The 22,166-nt window shown below is 37.9% G+C and overlaps 1 protein-coding gene across 1 annotated transcript in view; it reads left to right on the forward strand.

Moving 5' to 3' along the window:
• LOC307135803 (leucine-rich repeat and fibronectin type-III domain-containing protein 2) overlaps window positions 1-22,166 on the forward strand; it is a 218,744-nt gene that overhangs the window by 141,481 nt on the left and 55,097 nt on the right. The window contains exon 3 of the mRNA XM_079832482.1: window positions 16,381-16,482. The gene's annotated coding sequence lies outside the window, so the exon portion shown is untranslated. The remainder of the gene's footprint in view (window positions 1-16,380; window positions 16,483-22,166) is intronic.

The raw sequence follows: 22,166 nt of genomic DNA on the forward strand, positions 1-22,166 counted from the left end.
TTGAAGAATTTGGACAGCTTTTGAGTGTACATCAGTTGTACACTCGTTATTGCAGTGCAATGTGGGATTGAATGAGTGGACTCATAACGTCCACTATGGTTTCGGACACCACTACAAATGGCTGTTCTGTCAAATAGTGCCCTATTTAAGGGTATAGGGGGTGATTTCAGATTCTGCCTTCAGATAAGATTCTGGTAAAAGTGAGTGTCCAATATCATTGATCTTAAAAAGTGGGTGGGTCTTGTCCCACCCACACACAATGGTTCCAATGCCCATGGCTACATTTGTACCTAACATGTGAGTACATACTATAGTAGATAAAGAAACCTTATATAAAATAGGATATTGAGTGTAGTTTTTGAAGAGAGTGTCTGAAATACAGCAATGTAAGCAACAATTGTTCACCAGAAACATCTGATAGATCTTGCTGTCTTTAATCACATGGTCTTTATTTTACAGTCCTATTCCGCATATGCATACTATGCGCTTATTGTACTAATTATTGGTACTAACCCTGACCCAACACATGAACTTAATCCATGTAGTTATCTTATATCACTCAGTACTTCCTTGGGTAAGTACACTGTAAGTGCACAAGAAGTAAGTGCAACCATCACAATCTTGGAGTGAAAGCATCTTAACAGCTGGCCTGACTATGCTTCATGAAACCAGCATTCATGTGACTTGCTCAAGGGAAACTCTACGAACAAGAAACCAGCCGCAATGCTTCAGTATGCTTAGCCTTTTGACCACGGAGACCCAAAAAATCAAAGTTACATATTGCTGTAATTGGTAGGCCGCATCCGGCAAGAAGAAGTGGCAGCTGGCTGCTCGTAATCCACCGAGACGAGCTATCAGAAAGTTAAGCGAGATTATACGATGTATTACAAATATGCTTAGAGTGATGAGATGAGCTACTTATAAGTCTTGGAGAGGAGCTTTTCTCAAACCTCCACAGGAAAAAGGGATGAAGTGTTGGGGTTTAAAATCCATGTGTAATGCATCCCAGTCTGAAGGGTGGGTAAGTTGGGGTTCGGTAGAAGACTGACAAAACGCATTGAAGAGCTGAATATCAGGAGCTTAGGAGGGGGTGGGGGGACTCCCACTAAACATCTTCCCGTCAACACGCTGGATTGAGCTTATTCACACTGCATGTCATTTTTCAGGCTTTAAATAGTTTACACAGAACTGGGGGAGGGAAAGGAGGGACGGGCTGCAAGTGGAAATAAATTGAAAGGTATTGTGTGGATATGCTGCAAAAAAATCCCTTCTTAAATGTCAACTTAATGTTGCATGCTGTGAAAGCCCACCTTACTGGCTTTTCTTTAACGGTTGTTTTTGTGTTGGTTGCCAGGGGGCACATGCTGAATTCCCAAGCCAACACTAGTTGATTTATTTCAGCATACAAAGATGAAATATAATTTCATGTTCTTTAACATAGGATTTCCCATTGTTAAGACCTCAAGCACAGATATATATACAGTACCTTATAACAAACTCACACTTCTATGAGTAGGAGTTCGCTATACATCTGAAATTCTGTTGCGATGGATCTTCATATGTTCAATATACCAATCGTACAAATGACCCAATATATATACACTCACCTAAATGATTATTAGGAACACCATACTAATACTGTGTTTGACCCCCTTTCACCTTCAGAACTGCCTTAATTCTATGTGGCATTGATTCAACAAGGTGCTGAAAGCATTCTTTAGAAATGTTGGCCCATATTGATAGGATAGCATCTTGCAGTTGATGGAGATTTGTGGGATGCACATCCAGGGCACGAAGCTCCCATTCCACCACATCCCGAAGATGCTCTATTGGGTTGAGATCTGGTGACTGTGGGGGCCATTTTAGTACAGTGAACTCATTGTCATGTTCAAGAAACCAATTTAAAATGATTCGAGCTTTGTGACATGGTGCATTATCCTGCTGGAAGTAGCCATCAGAGGATGGGTATATGGTGGTCATAAAGGGATGGACATGGTCAGAAACAATGCTCAGGTAGGCCATGGCATTTAAACGATTCCCAATTGGCACTAAGGGGCCTAAAGTGTGCCAAGAAAACACCATTCCACCACCAGCCTACACAGTGGTAACAAGGCATGATGGATCCATGTTCTCATTCTGTTTACTCCAAATTCTGACTCTAGTCAAGTCAAGTCAACTTTATTTATATAGCGCTTTTAACAATGCAGATTGTTTCAAAGCAGCTTTACAGTGTTAAACAGGAAAATAATGCAGCATAATTTTATTCAGCCGTCTAGCCATTCTGGAGAAAACGCTGATGTCATCAGTTCATTTCAATTATCATACAGTGACAGTGTGGGCTTTAGATCAGTAATTAGATCAGTAATTTAGTTTATATGGTTAATTTAGTTTAATAATTCGATTTATTTCGATATTTCGTTGAAACATTTTGAAACTCTACCATCTGAATGTCTCAACAGAAATCGAGACTCATCAGACCAGGCAACATTTTTCCAGTCTTCAACTGTCCAATTTTGGTGAGCTTGTGCAAATTGTAGCCTCTTTTTCCTATTTGTAGTGGAGATGAGTGGTACCCGGTGGGGTCTTCTGCTGTTGTAGCCCATCCGCCTCAAGGTTGTGTGTGTTGTGGCTTCACAAATGCTTTGATGCATACCTCGGTTGTAACGAGTGGTTATTTCAGTCAAAGTTGCTCTTCTATCAGCTTGAATTAGTCGGCCCATTCTCCCTCTGACCTCTAGCATCAACAAGGCATTTTCACCCACAGGACTGCCGCATACTGGATGTTTTTCCCTTTTCACACCATTCTTTGTAAACCCTAGAAATGGTTGTACGTGAAAATCCCAGTAACTGAGCAGATTGTGAAATACTCCAACAACCATGCCACGTTCAAAATAGTTTAAATCACCTTTCTTTCCCATTCTGACATTCAGTTTGGAGTTCAGGAGATTGTCTTGACCAGGACTATACCCCTAAATGCATTGAAGCAACCGCCATGTGATTGGTTGATTAGATAATTGCATTAATGAGAAATTTAACAGGTGTTCCTAATAATCCTTTAGGTGAGTGTATATATATGTGAAAGAGTTATAAATACAAACTAAATAGTTCTTATATGAGCATGCATTGTGCATACAGTCAATGTGATGAATCTGAAATGGTATTTAGATGAATAATGAAGCCTTGTAGAAGATGTAGCGGCATAAACACAGGTGAAGGCCCAAACAAAATCAAATTAACCATACAGTGATTCCAACAAACAGACAGAAATGATTCCTTATCCTCATGAGTAGTTTCCAATTTAGAGGACACACAGCAGTGGGATAAAAAGCAGATGATGAAGTCCTTTCAATTGCAGAGAAATGTGACGTTGCAAGAGGGACGCCATGATTTTCTTCTTTCCAAACCGATTTTTCTTTCTTCTACTAAATGCCTGTATTTTAACCTAACAAATAAGATGAGTAGCACCCCCTAATGGTGGGTAGTAGGACAACAACATAGTAAAATATTTAACTGGTACAACCTAAAGATTTTCAATGGACAAATCCAGTGCCCCTTGTCCATAAAGTGCATTTAATAAGGGTGTAAATATATTCAAACCAAACAAAAAAAAACGCAATACACCATCCACGGTATGTACCGCGGTACTCTCATGGCGTTCCGAACGGCCCCCGCTGCCTGGCCAATTGTTGAGGTTGACCTCACTTTACCTTGTCACAAAACTAAATTGACACTTGATTAAATAGTAATCATGGGTATACTGGTTAGGCGTGGAAGAAAAGGTCGATGGATCGATGCATTGTGATTCGATATCTAACGATTCAGAATCAATTCTGTGTACAATTCAATCTGCCACTTCACCACTGTGCTTGCGCGCGGTCACTGGCAAAACAGAAAAACCTGTTGATAGATGAACGTTTGTATGCTGGTGAATTGGCTTTGTTTAAGATAAAATGGACAAACTACGACCTGCTCCAATATTTTGGCAACACGACTAATATGAAGAAACATATTAAGCGGTTCCACTCAGAGCTGGAGAAACAGCATTCTGCTCCAATCACGAACACGCCCGGTTACAGTCAAAGGACCCCTCGAGCAAGTAGCAAAGCTTCCACTGAATTCTTAAAAGGCGAAACGAATTACCCGGTCAGTGGCGGGTTTTATTGTCAAAGATTTGCGCCCTTACTCTGTTGTGGATAACCAAGGATTTTGGTTACAGGTAACTTGAGCCACGATACAGTTTGCCCTCACGTCGTTAACATCGTTTGTTAAAATGTTCTAAAGAAACTGAAAAATTGTCACACTTAGTTGTAAATTGAGAACTGTTTCTTCTTAATGGTTGTTCTTTGCAATTTTATGGCTTACCATGTTTCATTCAGAGCTTGTTAATCCTGAATATAACTTTGTTAATAAAATAAAAGTATTGAAAGAAATCTTCATAGTCATTTTTAATATGGCAATACTGTCAAACAGATTTTCTAACTATAAACAAAAAGCATAGTAACTCAAATTTTTGGTTAAAATGTAAAGTTCATGTATTTGCAATACAGGATAATTATTTACCAAAAATGTATGTTAAGAATCTTTTTGGGAATCGGATCGTTACTCCCAGAATCGGAATCGGATTGGATCGTTAAGTGCCTTAAGATTCCCACCCCTAATACTGGTTCACTTATTTATGTGTTACTATATATATTAGTAATATTATAGTAATATTTATTTATTTATTACTTATGTGTACACAACGAATACCGCGTTATTACCTATAACCACCATCAACCACCAATAATCGCAATAAGCTCCACTTTTTGTTACTTTGGATAAGAAACAAACTGTTAGGAGATTGTACTGACAACTTTGTGAGTTGGTAATATAATGGCAATGAAATTATGGGCACATGACGTTGCAGTTACGTTGCCAGTAAATCATGAAATTACAAAAACAGTACGAGTAGGATATGTATCTGGAATGTTCTTGGTTATCTTATAACCTTAGGATGGTAATGAAATTACGGGCATGTAACATCATAGTTACGTTGTCAATTAGTCATGAAATTATCAAAAAGTGTGAATAAATTACATAACTGGTACGTTGTGTTTTAGCAAGGGTAGTCTCATGGTAAGGAGGGGCTCAGAGAGACTGCATCTTCAAACCAACCGTTTTCAGACTCTTTGAGAAATGAGGTGATGTGAATATTATGAGAAGTGTTTTTTTTTTACCTTATAAACATGTAAACCTATTCTAGGAGATCTCCAAAACAAAATTAGGAAGCTTTAAAATAGCACAATAGGGGCACAAAGAACTGTTCAAACACAATAAGGGCGCCAAACTCAATATGCACCCCTTTGAAGATGTGTAAAACAGGCCTAATCCTGCAACAGTAGCGTCCTTTTGAGATTTCCCAACAGAAACAGAAAGAAAAAAAAAATTCAATGCAAGTTTTAATACAGGAAAAAAAAATCAATTCCTTTATTGTGGTCTTGAATAAAATGAACCTCGGGATATTTCATGGTTTAAACAGAGGAGATCAAGGACAAGGCAACTTTCAGGATCATTTCCTGGGTCAGGATATGGTTATGATTTACACTCTCTGTTCACCCTCAGTTTGGGTGACTTTATAACAGCTTGTCTTTGTGAGATGCCCCAGATTTCATCATTCTGGTCTAGATACACTGATGTTTCACTCACGTAGTTGGATACCAGTGGGGGCTAATGCTATCAATGATACAGCCAAACCTTGGTTGTATCCATTACCTTATCGTGTATATGAAGGATGTTAGTCGCATGAACATTTTTGCAAGGCAACCAACAGAAAACAAGATGCATTTAGAAAGTCGTGACAAGCAAAAAAAAATTGTACGCAGAACCTAAAACTTAAGCTTGCCAGACTATTCTATTTCTACCTTGCAAGCAGTAGTATTTCCTTCTGGAAATGTAAATCTGGTTATTTAATCTCTTGCAGTGTATTGAACAAACACACAATATACTAATTACATCCTAAGTATTACTGCAGTCCGATCAATGCAAATAACCCAGAAAGATGCCATGTGTCAAATCAAATGAGAATTCAATTTGGCTTCATTTTGTCCTGATAAGGATTTACTGTGTTATCTAGAACCGCGCTATCCTACCTCTGAGAATTACACTATATTGCCAAAAGTTTTGGGACGTCTGCCTTTATATGCTCATGAACTTTAATGACATCCGATTCTTAATCCGTAGGGTTCAATATGGAACTGGCCCACACTTTGCAGCTATAACAGCTTCAACAAGGTTTAGGAGTGTGTTTATGGGAATATTTGAGCATTCTTCTAGCAGCACATTTGCGAGGTCAGGCACTGATGTTGGATGAGAAGACTTGGCTCGCAGGACTTATTGCACAGGTGGCAACCTATCACGGTACCACGCTTGAATTCACTGAGCTCCTGAGAGCGAAGCCTCTTTATAATATTCTTTATATATTATATTCAGACCCTATAGATGTGGTACTGTAGAATAAATCCTTATTATGCATTAAAATGGATTGGATTGACAACATTAAGCTTGCTAATATTTTTTTTTGTGACATAATATACTCATGCCCATAATACAGTGAATGTGTGACCGAGAAGAATATGTGGTATTCAAATAAATAAGAAATGCAATATGTGAGCCTGATTTTTATTACTTTTGTAGCCGTCCTTCAATAGGAAGTACATCATATTTCTAGGTTATTTTATTATCTAGGGAACATTACTGGTCCCAAGTAACATCTCTTTACGACATGCTGCTCATAGCAAGAATAGAGACAGCGAATTGAACCCAGCGGTCCCTCTCAAATTGCAAAACCTAGATAAGTGGACATGCCCATGGGCCTCAAGCAAGAGGTACATAATAACAACATGGAGGAATAATAAGGAACATGATAAGCTCTTATCTGAGGGGCACTTGTCCCAAACCTAGTGGAAAATGTGATTACACCTCTCTACAGGAGAACCAAAATGGTAGACTTGCCTCCTGAACATAGATCTCTCATGGTAAGGCTATGTCTCATGATAGGTATGAGTTCTTGCATTTGAGAAGGCCACTTTGCATTTGCATTAGAATCTGTAAAGAACAATGGTGTGTGATCTATTTCTAAGGTCTATGAGCATTCAGCTGTATCTCTGTAGTAACTATGCAATAGATATTTTATTACATAGTTACTACACAGCGTAGATTAAAAAAACAATCACCGGGGTTTAAAATAATGTTATAAATGCATCTTAGGGATGGGACGGTTTGAAAATTTCATATAATGATTATAGTGACCCAAATTATCACGATAACCAATATCACAGTTTTGTTAAAATGAGATAAGCGTTCAAAAATAACTTTCAACCAGTTTTATATTTGAAAATCAACAAACAACACATAAAACAAGCAGCTCTGTGCACTCTGTGCTCGCCTGCTGGCTGGACAGGATTTAGCCTAAGTTTTCCGAATCACGATTATCAAACACGGTTTAAATGATAATTAATTTTTAAACTATATTACTAACTGTCAGTACATTTTATCGTGAAACTGGTAATCATCCCATCCCTAATGCATGTCAATGGGGCCAGAGGGCATGACTCTGCACAACCCATTCTCACTCCAAAGGCGTCAAAATCTGAAGCATGGTCAAGTGCCTTCTGCGTCACAATGAAGACGTGGCACCCCTAGGCGTCACTATATCGACGCACAGGGGTACATCATTGATTTCAGTTGTTTGCCCAATGCGTCAGATCAAGACGTGTTTAATTCTTTGCATTTGTAAAAGCAGACATGATTTTATGAATATATATAGGCTACTTTTATAGATTGGAGCAACTAACCCAACAATATAAAACTGACCAAAAACAGTATAAAAGTATTAACTGTTGCATTCCAAGTCTTCTGAAGTCATACGATGTCTTCATGTAAAGAACAGAGTTGATCGTAATGTTTTAATCGCTGAAATGATGATCCCGCAGCTCCGTGAACACACTCAGTTATATCTCATTCAGATGATACACCCAACTCTTGAGCATGACGCAATCGGTCACAAGACACACAAGAGCCAATGATATTTTACAGTCGAAGCTGACGTAATGACGCAATTGGTCACGAGACATACAAGAGCCAATGCAATTTCACTATGAAATCTGTCGTAACGTTTCTTCGGGCAGCAACTTTTGAAATAGCGGATGGAGACGCTGATCGCTTTTGGGGATTTTCTTCACACAAATTAATCGTTTGGCCTCGTAACACTTTGTCCTTTTTTAATAAATTGTGCATGCAGTCGGATCTGCCTGTTATATCCGTAAATTAAAAATTAAAATAAATGTAAATAAAAGTATGACTGATTAAATTGAGAATAAAAAAAATCAAAACCCAATATGTAATTTCATCATGACGATGGCGCTCCCATGCCCAACGCGTCTGTGTATGACGGCAAAGGTTTCTCTTTGAAATCAAAGGAGTTCCCTGTGCATCAATATAGTGACGCCTAGGGGTGCCTTTAGCGTCTTCATTGTGACACGGAAGGCACTTGACCATGCTTCAGATTTTGACACCTTGGGAGTGAGAATGGTTTTCTCTGCATGTTCAGTATCTGTTTCCCTGAGGATGTTCCCCTATATTAGCTGCCATGCTGGACATCAGTATTCTTGAGACCAAACACAAGGTCATGAGCCGAATAAAACTTCATAAGATGTAATAGTCTGAACCAATACACTTCATGATATTGATTCTGTTCAAGGGATCTCTTTTGATGTCATGATAAGTGCAATTTCTATTTACTGCCTGACTTCATAGTATCAAAGCTACAGTAGTACCAGATTCACATAATCTGGCTCACAACAGTACATGTGCTTTAACCTTATCTTTACCTTTACCTTTATATGTAGTGGTCGACAAACATCGACAGTATATACACAGTATATACATGCAAATAGTTCTTAAATATATACACGTGTGTGTGTGTGTGTGTGTGTGTGTGTGTTAAATATACATAATATATAATAATAATTATACACAGTACACACACATATATTTTGTAAACACAATCATTTGACAGCCCTAATATATATACATATACATATATATAATAATTTTTTTCTCCAAATAAAGACATGGTAACACTTATTTTACAGCAACAATGAAAATGACATGAATATAATGGCCAACTGAATATAGTGCAGCTGAAATCATAGGTATAAAGTTTGTCGCTTATGCATGTCGAGTGAAAGCTGAACTCTCCTGACCGCATTCAATTCTCATGGTTCAACCGCCAGAGTACATGTTTTTATACAGGCACATTTCTTGAATCATAGGCTGTTCTGTGTAGTCCTTGAAAGAAACTCGCCGCACAGATTTCTAGCACACTGATCTACAAAAGTGGCTTTTACATTTAAATGCCTATATAATACATATCTTGTTAAAACACCAACACTCAGATACCCTCAACCACCCACATGCACTCACACAGGCTGAATGACATTAGTTTAAATTGTGTCCAAAATTTTTGCAAAATTCACCTTTGGGGATCTATTTATTTAATTTAAGGAGGCACGTGCTCCTTCCGATTTTTATATACTAAAGGGACACGTGCCTCTTTAGTTTGTCTGAGGGTCAGTGAGGTGTTGGTTTCACATTAAAAGGACTTACCATAGTCGGGTTAAAATCATTAGTTCTGTTGTTGGACATATTGAAAGCTATTGACCATTACTAACCATCAGTACATTTTATCGGGATTTATCATGGACTGCATTTATATAGCGCTTTTTAACAGACCTACGGCCATCCAAAGCGCTTTACATTTTGCCTCACATTCACCCATTCATACACTCATTCATACACCGACGGCGGTGTCAGCCATGCAAGGCATGCCATCCAGCTCGTCGGGAGCAGCTGGGGTTAGGTGTCTTGCTCATGGACACCTCGACACTTGGTCAGGTGGAACCGGGGATCGAACCACCAACCTTCCGGTTTGTAGACAACCTACATGAACCACTGAGCCACTGCCGCCCCAAACTGGTAATCATCCCATGAAACTGGTAATCATCCCATTCCTAATGCATGTCAATGGGAGAAGGCATGACTCTGCATGTTCAGTATCTGTTTCCCTGAGGATGTTCCCCTATATTAGCTGCCATGCTGTGTAATGGCAGGCATCCCAATGGAGGATTTTATGCTATATGTCATCCTGAGATCAAATCAAACAGCATTTGCAGAAACTTCTTTTGGACCAGTGAACTGGGAAAGCTTGGAGTGGCTTTTTGTATTTTGCATGCCAGAGTGAAGGATTTTCATGATTATTTCCATGCATTTAATTCTGTTCCTGTAATGTGAGATACTGTTAACCAGTGCTGCTTGCACTATGCTCATGATAACTTCATGACAGCTTCATGCTATGCCTCCAGAGTTGAGGAAAATCACATCTATGTTTCTTATCTCAGCCAGTAACTTATTGAACAGAGGTGTGAAGGTTAGCCCAGGTTACTTCTATAATAAGAGCGGGCTTGTTTTTTGTCAGGTGGCTGAGCAACTCCCATTTTGTGTTTGGATTTGTGTGCGCCGCCTGCACTGAAAGCACTGACCCTCATAAAGCCTCTGTATCGACACAGGCAAATTGAAGCTGCCTTCACACAATGTGGAACAGCCTGTTCTTTCAGATACGTCATTCTCAGTATTCTTGCTCATTGGGTGCCTGCTTTCTTTCTTTTTGTTTTTTTAAAGAAACTACTCGTTTTGAATGTTTTTCAACATTGTTATTGGTATCAGCCACTAATCACATTCTATGACTCGATCTGTAGTCACAAAATTTGGCTGATCTCATGAACCGATCACAATTTAATGACATAAAACCGTAAAAAGTCAGCACATATGCACATGTAGGGTACAATGGGGCTAAAGGCACACCTTATCACTAGTCCTATAGCGTATGATTGCAGAAAAAAAAATATATGTTTGTATTGAACATCTTTGGAGCAGCAGTTTTTGTGTGAAAATAAATCATAAAAGTGGTTTTGTTTAAAAATAAATGAATGAGGTGGCAAGGGGACACACGGGGCACTTCACAAAAAAATAAAATAATTCATTTTGTTCAGTAAATATACTGTCATTAAAATGTTCATATACAAAATATATTATAAAAATACAGAAACAAAATGATTGTAAAAGTAAAGATTCTGAAAGCATATAATATAATTATATAATTTTAAATAATTATATACATTTAAATATATAATATAATTTTAAATAAGATGGTTTCATTATTATGGTGAATATCTCTAAAGTGGACACCCAACTTAATATATGATATTTCCCATCTGAATCTAACCATGTCAACATATGGAAAAGTCATCCAGCTGTTTATTGTCATGTAAATATTGTACCCCAACAGCCTTTTACCCCAAATACCATACTTTTACATATTCTTCCGTTATTGAAGAACTGTTGCTTAAATTATCCTGAACAAAACAGAAAATCATTAAGATTTTCTCAAAATATATTCAATAATTGACAGATTCTCATTCGCCACTTAAATATACAACATTTTTTAAAAAAACATCAAATATTAGCTCAAATTAGCACAAAATCAACTTTGCGATCGCTTCAAGGTTCAGACAAACTTCCACGTGCATCCTGAAAAGCGGAAAATAAAATTAATAAACCGTAGTAAATTACACATATTTATTTAGAACCGGTTGTCTTGATTCAAACAAGAAATTTTGAGTTGGGGCATCTTATGCTAAAGGTCTATTTTTATCTTTTCACTTAAAAATAAAAATTATAATTATGCATCCGCATTTTTTGTATCCCCACCATGGACAGATCAATGGAGGGTATAACAGAACAATCATTGCTGGAGTAGGTTTATCACTGAAAAGTTCATTGTCTACTCTTAAAAAGCATAATGGTAAAAATGGAACAATATGGCAACAGCTTTCTTGCCTGTACGTAACTGTGTTTTGCTTCGGGTGGCCTAAAACACTTTCAGTTTTTCCATTGTGGCATTTTCAAGTCCCCCCCAATAATTAGAAATTGCCTTTTTTTTTTTCTTTTTTGCATGTTTTTTTTATTCCCAAATACTATATATATACTGTAATACATTGGACAAATCAATTGGATAAACACAATAAATTAAGTTATTAAAGTAAAAACAGTTATTTTCTTTTTTACAGTGCAAAATGGGCGACCCACTAAATATTTCAATTTGTGTCAATGGAATGGAACCAATCATCCATCAAGGGAAGATGCATCTCAGTATTTTCTCACTGCGACTGTAAAACACAAAGATGCATGCAAAACAGATAGTGTGTAATGATATGGAACACACTGTTATGGAAAATCTGTCCTCAAAGTGTGAACGGCCTGGATGTATTCATTTTTTTTAAGTTTAATCTAATGTTAATTGATGATATTTCAACAGTAGTTCTCTTGAGGCTCAGCAACAGAGTACCCATCTCAAGAGCTCTTTTAGCCAAACAGAGGTGTTTTGTTTATTCTGAATGCAAATGTCAGAGTCTGTCACGGAGCGCTTTACAGCGTCTTTCCTCATTTATCTCCAAAGTCTCTTTAAAAAGGTCAAATCCCTCTATTAGATGCTGGTGCTTTTAGATATCACAAGCAATTTGTCCTGTTTTATTTAATTGTGGGTGTTCATCTACCTCAAACATTTGTTTTCTTTTGTAGTCATTTTAAATTTTTCGTTTTAGTGTTTCATAAATGCATTTAAGTGCAGGCCAACCCTTTTATGTCACTTCAGATATCACTGAGCTTGAGTGTAGTATCATAAGCATACGTTTCCTAGAATGCACGATGGCTGATTTTTTATTATTTCCCACAAAAGAAGATTGCATCATATCACTGCATGCAAACACACACACACACGCAAGTTCTATTTCAAGAGCTGTCAATACCCAGCCCATCGGATGTCGCCTGCATGAGTGCTCTGACTTAAAGCCGAACGGGGAATACGCTTCACATGTGATGCGGTAAACTGGTGTGAAGGGAAAAAAAAAATAACACAAGCTAGACTTGAGCAAGCGTGCTGTTAATCCGACTCGGAGCATATGGAAATTGTTGATGCCTCAGAGCAAACAGAAATGCAAATGGATTAGTGTGGAAATTGCTTTCCAAATTGTCATGTTTTGCTCTTATCGGCACCCTCGCTGGAATTATTTGAAAAACTAGGATCACAAACAAACGTTCTAACCCTGATGTTTGGATAGAATGAAATTTGTGTCATTATATACTCACCGTCGTGTTGTTTTTGTATGACTTTCTTCCTTGGAACACAATATATCAATACACAAAATCACAACCACTCTTTTCCAGATAGTAATCTTGTAGACTGAAAAGAAAATGCACAATAATACTATCATAAATGTCGTATATGTGATATGTTCCAAGTCTTCTGAAGCTATGATTGTGTGAGGAACAGACCAAAATTTAATAAATTATTCACTGATAGTTTATAACACACTCCAGTTGGTTGATAACCACTGCAAGTGGAACATTGAGTCTCAAGACTCTTCTCAGTTCAGTTCATGGAGGAGAAAATCATTCAGATTAGTTTTATGAACTAGATCAATCAAGTCATTGAAAACATCTGACTCAATAAAAGGATCTGTTCATGAACCAGAAATCATTGTTTACATAATGAATATGCCAAGGAGACCTTCGGTGGACGTCCTTGGAAGATTTTTAGTGAATAATTGCTTACATTTATGTTCCTTACACAAAGCTGTTGTATGTATTCAGCCCTCAAACAAAGATATTATATGTTATAAGGCCAGGAAGAGTTTATATCACAGTTTTTCTTTTCTCCCACTGTGAGGGCAAAACTTCATTACATGAACTTCCAAATGCAGATGGAAGAGTCAATGGTTAATGCATTTTAACACTATTCCCCAGCAATACAACCACAATGTCCCAATGTGTAGTGAGCCAGCATCCTTTACTGTCCTTACCAGTGCCTGAATTCGTTTACATGATATATTGATTCACAAGCTCTGCAGTTGGGGAACTGATTGAGACACACCCTATTTCACATCCACAGGCTGGAGTGCCCATGGTCGCCACCAAAGGGCACTCATCCCTTCTCCTTTGCTTTCCTATCATGAACTGCATTTCCCATAACCCATTGCCTGGACTTATGTTTGATTACCTCCACTTGTGTCTGATTATCATGTGAATGCCTGCCTGTTTAAGCCATAGATATACATAATAAAGGCTAGATGTCTTACGGCTGAGTCTGTAACGTCATCACCGGCGGCCATCTTGTCACAGGCAAGCTTTCTGGCGGGCTCTGTGGTACCTGATGTAAGGAGTGATCTGCACGAACACAAATACTCTTATCTCGCTGAAATCTTGACAGATTTACAAATGGTTTGGTTTGCTTGAACAAATTATGAATAATTATTCATAAGTATGCAGTGTCATAACTACATCTCTGACGTTTATAACAAACCAAACAGTTTGAAAATCGGTAGAAAATTGAGCAAGTTATGGTTATTTAAAAAGTACACGCACCATTAAAACACAATGTTACGAGTGAGCGAGCTGACTGTGACAAGATGGCCGACACGTGCGGACGTCAACCTCCATTGGCCAGCAGCGCAGATGAGACATCTAGCTTTTATTATGTATATCTATGCTTTAAGCCCTGTGTTTTCATGCATTCTTTGCAAAGTCTTGTAAGTGTCACAATGCATTTCTGAACGCTCTCCGTCTTTCCCGTGATTTGGTTTTGACTTTCTGCCTGGTTTCCCAGATTTCCCTGTTTGCATATGTTTTCTGCCCTGTGTTTTGACCTATTGCCTGTTTTATGGCTTCTGGATTCTGGATTGCCCGAATAAAGCTACATTTGGATCCTCAACCATGTCAGAGCAGTTTCGTGACACATTCATAGAAAGTAAAACGATTATTTATTAAAAAGAACATCATAATATCTAAATATATATATACCTACTTTCTTCATCACTGTACCTGTTAGTCGGTGGGGTATATTAGGCAGCAAGTGAACATTTTGTCCTCAAAGTTGATGTGTTAGAAGCAGGAAAAATGGGCAAGCGTAAGGATTTGAGCAAGTTTGACAAGGGCCAAATTGTGATGGCTAGACGACAGAACATCTCCAAAACTGCAGCTCTTGTGGGGTGTTTCCGGTCTGCAGTGGTCAGTCTCTGTCAAAAGTGCTCCAAGGAAGGAACAGTGGCGAACCGGTGACAGGGTCATGGGCGGCCAAGGCTCATTGATGCACGTGGGGAGCGAAGGCTGGTCCGTGTGGTCCGATCAAACAGACAAGCTATAGGTTCTGATGGAAAGGTGTCAGAATACCCAGTGCATTGCAGTTTGTTGCATATGGGGCTGCATAGCCACAGACGAGTCAGTCATATATATTATGACAGTTATATATATTTTTCTTTGAGGAGTGTCATTTGCTTTTATACAAACTGAACAAAATGGATTTAGACCAATATAAAAATGCACTTTTTAATAAATCAGTCATTTCATTTTTTTTTTCAGAACAGAATATGGAGGTTGTGAAGGTTGACAGCCCCATGCCTGATTCACCTTTTAGTATATTGAAAAAATTGACAGTATTTTCTTGACAATTCATTATTATTTAGTAGTAAAATATGAGGATACTTGCCCTAGAAATTACTTTCTATAGAAAGAAAGAAACAAAGAAAGAAACAAAGAAAATGAGAGTCTAAGCATTATTACATGAGAAATAGAAAGATAAGAATTCATACATAGAAACAGGATATTACTGGAGCTCCCTCTTATTATTGGCCTCATCATCCTGCCTATTTCAAATAAACATTTCTTGGAAATGAGGGTGTTTTTGTTTGTCCAGCCATGACAAGTGAAGAGACTCTCTTCAGTGAGCTACAAAAATTATGGCACATTACACTGCGTCCACATAACTATACAAAAGAACAGACAAAATAAGAATAGTAATAAAAACAAGCCGTGAGCTTTCAGACACTTTCCCTCCGCCTCAACATGTCATGTTCCATTATAGTCGAAGCGCGTTGATAGACAGGCCATCTGACACTGTGGAGTATAGTACCATATATTGAGCTAACATACATTTTATTGTGACCACAAAGCTGCTTTTATGCTGTATAAACCCCGGCTGCTCCCGTGAAAAAATGTAATTTCATAAATAAACTATATCTGGACTTCCAGGGGATTTGAATGGTATCCTGCTGCTGTAGAAGCAAAATGGATGTCAAAGCCAACTAAATCACCGTTTTAAAGATAGCATGATAGTTAAATCCAAAAATCCTTTCATATAAGTGCGGGAAGCAAGATCATTTAGGCAGTTGCGTGTATGTATGCCTTGTTGAAAGACAATAATTGTGATATTTTTTCTGTTTTGTTTTGCAGACTGAGAGCTTTTTGTGGAATACTAAGGTGTGAGCCTGCTGTCTGAGAGCGTTTGAAATCAAGGCTGCGAGAAGGAACCATATGGCACAAAACACAATATAGGTAAGAATGAAGTACTTGTTGATGCGGAAGTGTGCGTGTATTCACACCCTTTGATTCACCCAATTTACACCTGCTTTACATGTCCTTTTTATTTTCTGACAGTGATGAAGAAAGGTGGAGAGATGTTAGCTGGTTAAGCATATACATTGTTTAGTAGTTTTTTTTTTTTCGGAGAGACTTTGAAAAGATTAGTTGGATCATTTCAAAGACCATGTTATTGTCTTTGTTCCCTTGAACAGGATGCTTGGCTTGGTTGCTTCCTAAAATAGAGAATTGGTGGTCAGTGTAGATTTTCTTTTTTTAAGGCTAATGAACCATTTGTTATCCAACAGGTAGACCAGGGGCCTGTACCATGATGGTAGTTTAACAAACTCAGGGTTACAGGATTAGTTTCGAGCTGACAAAACCAAATCAATTTATTCAGGCTTTGTTGGTCCCATGATGCTGATCATCAGCTTTCTCTGTCAACTCAGGCTTTGATCCTGAGTTTAGCTGTGACATCAGCAGTGAACAGCCAATCACATGCTGTGGATCAGTAAAACTGAGATTCACTTCTCTCTTCTGCAGAATATTACATGATTGAAAAATATTAAGAATTTACACAGCAAGAAGAAAAGAGATGTCTGTGAAAGAGGACAACTTTGAGAAAAACCATACTACGTCAATGCAAGTAAAAGTTTTGAAGTTAGTTTAGTTGATATATAGAGAGAATTGAACATTTAAGCTCACATGTAGTCATTATTTATTGATTTTAAAGCTTATTTGTATGACCTTTATATTTTAACTAAGTTTTCAGCTGTCTTTTGAATGTTGTCAGTGATTCTGCCTTCCGGATGGAAGTGGGGAGATCATGCTACCAGCCGGGAACAGTGAATGTAAAGGTTCTGGAAAGGGATTTCATGCCTCTCTGTGATGGTACCACGAGCCGTCGCTCCTCAGCCAAGCGAAGGCTTCTGGTGGGGGTGCAGACTCGTAGGAGTAAGTCGAAGTATGCGGGTGCTGAGCTTGTGGTGGATCTGTAAGCAAGCGTCAACATCTTGTACTTGATAGAGCAGTGAGTGGTAGCCAGTGCAGAGAGATGAAGAGGTGTGACATGGGCTCTTTTGGGCTCGTTGAAGACAAGACATGCCGCTGCATTCTGAATCATTTGAAGCATCTCAATTGCACACGATTGAAGTCCAGCCAGAAGCACATTGCAGTAGTCAAGCCTAGAGATGACCAGGGCCTGGACGAGAAGTTGTGTGTCATGCTCTGTTAGGAATGGTCTGATCTTCAAGATGTAACCTTCAAACCTGCATGACCGAGCTGTCTTTGAAATGTGGTCTTTGAACGACAGCTGGTCATCAAAGATTATTCCCAAGATTTCTGACCGACCCTGAAGGGGATTCTGAAGACCATTTTCTATTGAGTGACCTTTAATTTTGGGTAGAAAAAGGGGGAGTGACTTTATTGCATCAAAGGTGTGTCACTTTGCTCACAGTTGATTGGTCCAATTTCATTTTGAGATCTCTTAAATATCTTATTCAGGACAGCACTAAATAATAATAAATAAAAAATATTTTGTATGATCCCTCTTATTTTGTTAAAATTCACATTTTCACAGATTCTGCAAGTGGTTGACATACTTTTTCTTGCAACTGTATATGTAATGAAATATGAAATAGAATATCTAATGGTCCATGTCTGGTTGCTTTAGGATCAGAGGTATTGCTCTCCCTTTGTTGTATCTGTAGGAAATATGTTCTTTGTTGTATGTATACAATGTGTAACTGTGTTCAAAAGTAAGTTTACTAGCAATATTTTGGGGAAATAGTTATCTATGGTTTTACAGGTCTCTTTTACTCAAAATTACTATGAGTGGGCCTATGATGATATTTTGATCCTCATAATTTTCCACAGAAATATTTGTGCTGGGAAATCTAATTTATTTCTCATATTCACCCAGAGATGGAATGCTTTATACAGTAAAATATCGAGCCATATGGCAATTTAGCATTTGTCACTTCGACTTACTAAGACAAAAGAAAACGAATCAAAGATAAAAGTCACTGGGTGCAATGACAGATGAGATTATCATCAAGAGCACTTTCAGAGAGAGACTACTATCTGTCTGCATGTAGCTTTGTCTCACTGCATTAATTTTTCAAAGGCAGTATGCACAGATGTTAAAGGGTTAAAGGTTCACCCAAAAATGAAAATTATCCCATGATTTACTCGCCCTCAAGTCATCCTATATGATGTTCTTCTTTCAGACGAATACAATCAGAGTTATATTAAAAATGTCCTGGCTCTTCCAAGCTTTATAATGGCAGTGACTTGAAGTCCATAAAAGTGCATATATCCATCCTATAACTGCTCCACACGGCTCTGGGGGGTTAATAAAGGCCTTCTGAAGCAAAGTGGCGCGTTTGTGTACGAAAATTATCCATATTTAAAACTTTATAGACTAAAATAAGTAGCTTCCGGCGGTCAGCGGTACGCAAGACGACTAAAAGAGTGACCCCTGACGTGATGTACAAGAGCATCTCAAGCTTTAACGCCTCTCGCAGATAGGGCTTGGCAACAAACTCAAGCCCCTCTTCTCTTATATCGAAATCCTCCGCCATTTCTCTTTAAAAATTCTCTTTTTAGACTTTAATTCATGACGGTGTTTTGTTTTGCTATATCATCTGTGCTTCTGCGTTCATCAATACGCATGCGTCAAGGGTTACTCTTTAACAGTAAGTCGACTTGCGTACCGCTGAGCTAGTTATTTCAGTATGTAAAGTTGTAAATATGGATACTTGTTAACCTTTTTTAACCCCCTGGAGCCGTTTGGAGCAGTTATATGATGGATATATGCACTTTTGTGGACTTCAAAAATGACTGCCATTATAAAGCTAAGAAGAGCCAGGACATTTTTAATATAACCCAGAGTATACACCTAGGAGGGCTTGAGGGTGAGTAAATCATGGGCTAATTTTCATTTGTGGGTGAACTATCCCTTTGAGCCATTTTTTTTTTCTGTGTGATTATTGTAATAGAAAATGTATAGGACAGAGGCAGTTATAGCAGGGGTAAATGTATAGCAAACTACATGTATTCAATTACAAATAAGTTCAAGTATAAATGACTTTCTCAGCACATGCTCAGTAAAGCCTATGAAACAGAACTATGATAATTTCACTTCATGAGCAGTTTCCAACATTTCCATATCTTCGAATTCAAACTAATGTCTATTTTGACTGAAAGTTGTTGGGTAAAAGATAACATGAATGACAGATATTTACTGTACATGGTTACCAGTTACCATGCTGGGTTTCCATGTTTTTTGCCGACTTTCCATAGAAAATGATTTTTATACTGTACACTCTAAATCTAACCCTACCCTTGCAGAAAACTTTCTTCAGTTTTAAAAAACATAATTTATTATGAGGTATAAGCTGTTTTCCTCATGCATGGGGACCAAAAGAATGTCCCACAAGGACAAGGATTTTGGCTGTTGCCATTAGCAAGATCTAAAGGTGAAAACTATTTTGTAATGTTATAATTAGCAATAATTAAATGTAGCAGCAATTATATTAACACTTTGAGATTTTTACAAATTGCTCCTAATTATTGCCATATTGCAGGGGTTATTATTATCATCCCACTAGGTCTTCTATTATATTACAAATATGTAATCTAATCTGCTTATAGGTCTATTGATGGTGCATTCCCTTTTGGCACATATAAATGTTTCTTATACCAAAAGATGGTATTTGTAGTCTGTGAGTTATAAAAGAAAATGTAAAAAGGTTACAATTGTCACTGGTCTCCATGCTATTTATTGTATAGCGGGAACAAAAGCTAGCAAACTCATCTCCATCAGTTTGTGTGTTCTGCCATGGTAGTTTTGTTGGTAATAATGTGACACGACACATTATTGAAGTGCGCATAGCATGAGAAAATGTGACACAGTGGCTTCCTCACTTTTTTGTGCCCATCAACTGTCATGAAAAGGTCTGTTGAATATTCATCGCGACTGAAATAACTGCAGTGGATGTTTCACTCTGTTCTTTCAGTTCAGGGGATTTTTATTACATAATCTGAGATGTTATCGATGGTGTTATATTATTTCAGTTCTTTCCGTTTTAATGACAAGATTCACAGTGGGTTATTCAATGCCACATATATTTTTACACCCCTAGAGCACTGTGTCTATGTTTTGAGGATACCTATCAAATTAAATTGGGAATAGTTTGCTTTACTCGGTTTGCATCGTCACTCCAATGTACAAAAAAAGTCTTACTTACGCTATGACAGATTTATCTTCACGTCAACGGATGAACCTTCAGGGAAAATAACACAGAGTTTTTCAAAAGTATCAACATTTCTACAAAGAGACCTTTAGATCTTAAAAAAAGCTTTCATCAGTAGTTCTTTACAGCTAATCTTTTAATGTTTATTTTTCCAAGAATATATTCTTCTACTTCTCTGTGGCAAATTAGCTTGTGTAGGCACACACCGTGTCAGAACAGATGTGTTGCTCAGTTTGTGAGCAGAGAAGAAAAGTTCTTGATTTTGAGTTTTGAAGAACATAGAAATGGCTGGGTGGGCACAGTTTTCATGAACGATGTCTGTATAGTAGTTTGTGTGGTCCATTACATGGTCATAAAGCTTCAAAGTTAACAGAAATGAACTAAACAAGCCTATTGTGCGAGTATCTACCTTCAAATCTTGGCTACATTTACCCCTGACTGTGAATACAATTTTACATTTGACAGACACTTTTATCCAAAGAAACTTAATGGTATACATATTTATCAGTTCAGCAAATCCACTAAAAGAGGCTAAGATACATACATCTGGGAGCTGTAGAAAAACATAAGGTTATTGTAAATGGATAGCACCTGGCTACTAAAAAACTCAATGGCATATTTATAGCTGACCCTCCCTAACCTAAGACTGCACTAGAGATTTGGAAATGTGTTAAAGAATCAGAGGCCAAAAGAATAAATGCATTGTTCTCCAAAGGAAGATTCAGAGTTAAGGCGGCCGTATACCATGAGAAACCCAGCAACAGCTTAAACTAAACCATGCTTGAAAAAAACATGTACACTACAGCCTTAACACAGAGAAATAGTCCTTACTTTAAGTTAGGATACTTACCTGTGTTTTTAATGTCGGTTTTCAGCATTGGATGCCAGTGTTCTGGTTTATCCCCATGCTCAACCACAAAAACTGGCCTGCTTAAATCAAAAGCACATTATTTGACCACCAAGTGCTGCTTCATCTTGACTAGTTAGACTATTTTGATCATGTCATGTCACATCACTATCCTACTTTTTGCAATAGTGGTTTTTACACTGTTGGGCCAGTGCGAGCCAGGGCTTTCAATGGGCCGGGCTGGGCTAATAGCCTTGGAACTGTAGCACCCAGCCCAAAATCACAGTGTTTTCACCATCGTGGGCCAGAAGCTCCACAGTGCTTCACTAAAACCCACCCGTAACACACCTCTATGGAACAATGTCACACAAACCCATAATTTCACCAACAAACGGAAGTTTTATCAGAAAACTAATAAGAAATAAATCACTGGAAACTAGCAAGATAGTTTGCGTCTGTTTCTGTTTATTTGTAGTCACAGGACAGTATGTTTACATCACATTTAGAACGAACGATCATTCCTACAAATTTTCCACCAAAAATACGACCTGAGAAGC

This window comes from Gobio gobio (assembly GCF_949357685.1).
Source record: "Gobio gobio genome assembly, chromosome: 13".
In the NCBI taxonomy this organism is placed as follows: domain Eukaryota; kingdom Metazoa; phylum Chordata; class Actinopteri; order Cypriniformes; family Gobionidae; genus Gobio; species Gobio gobio.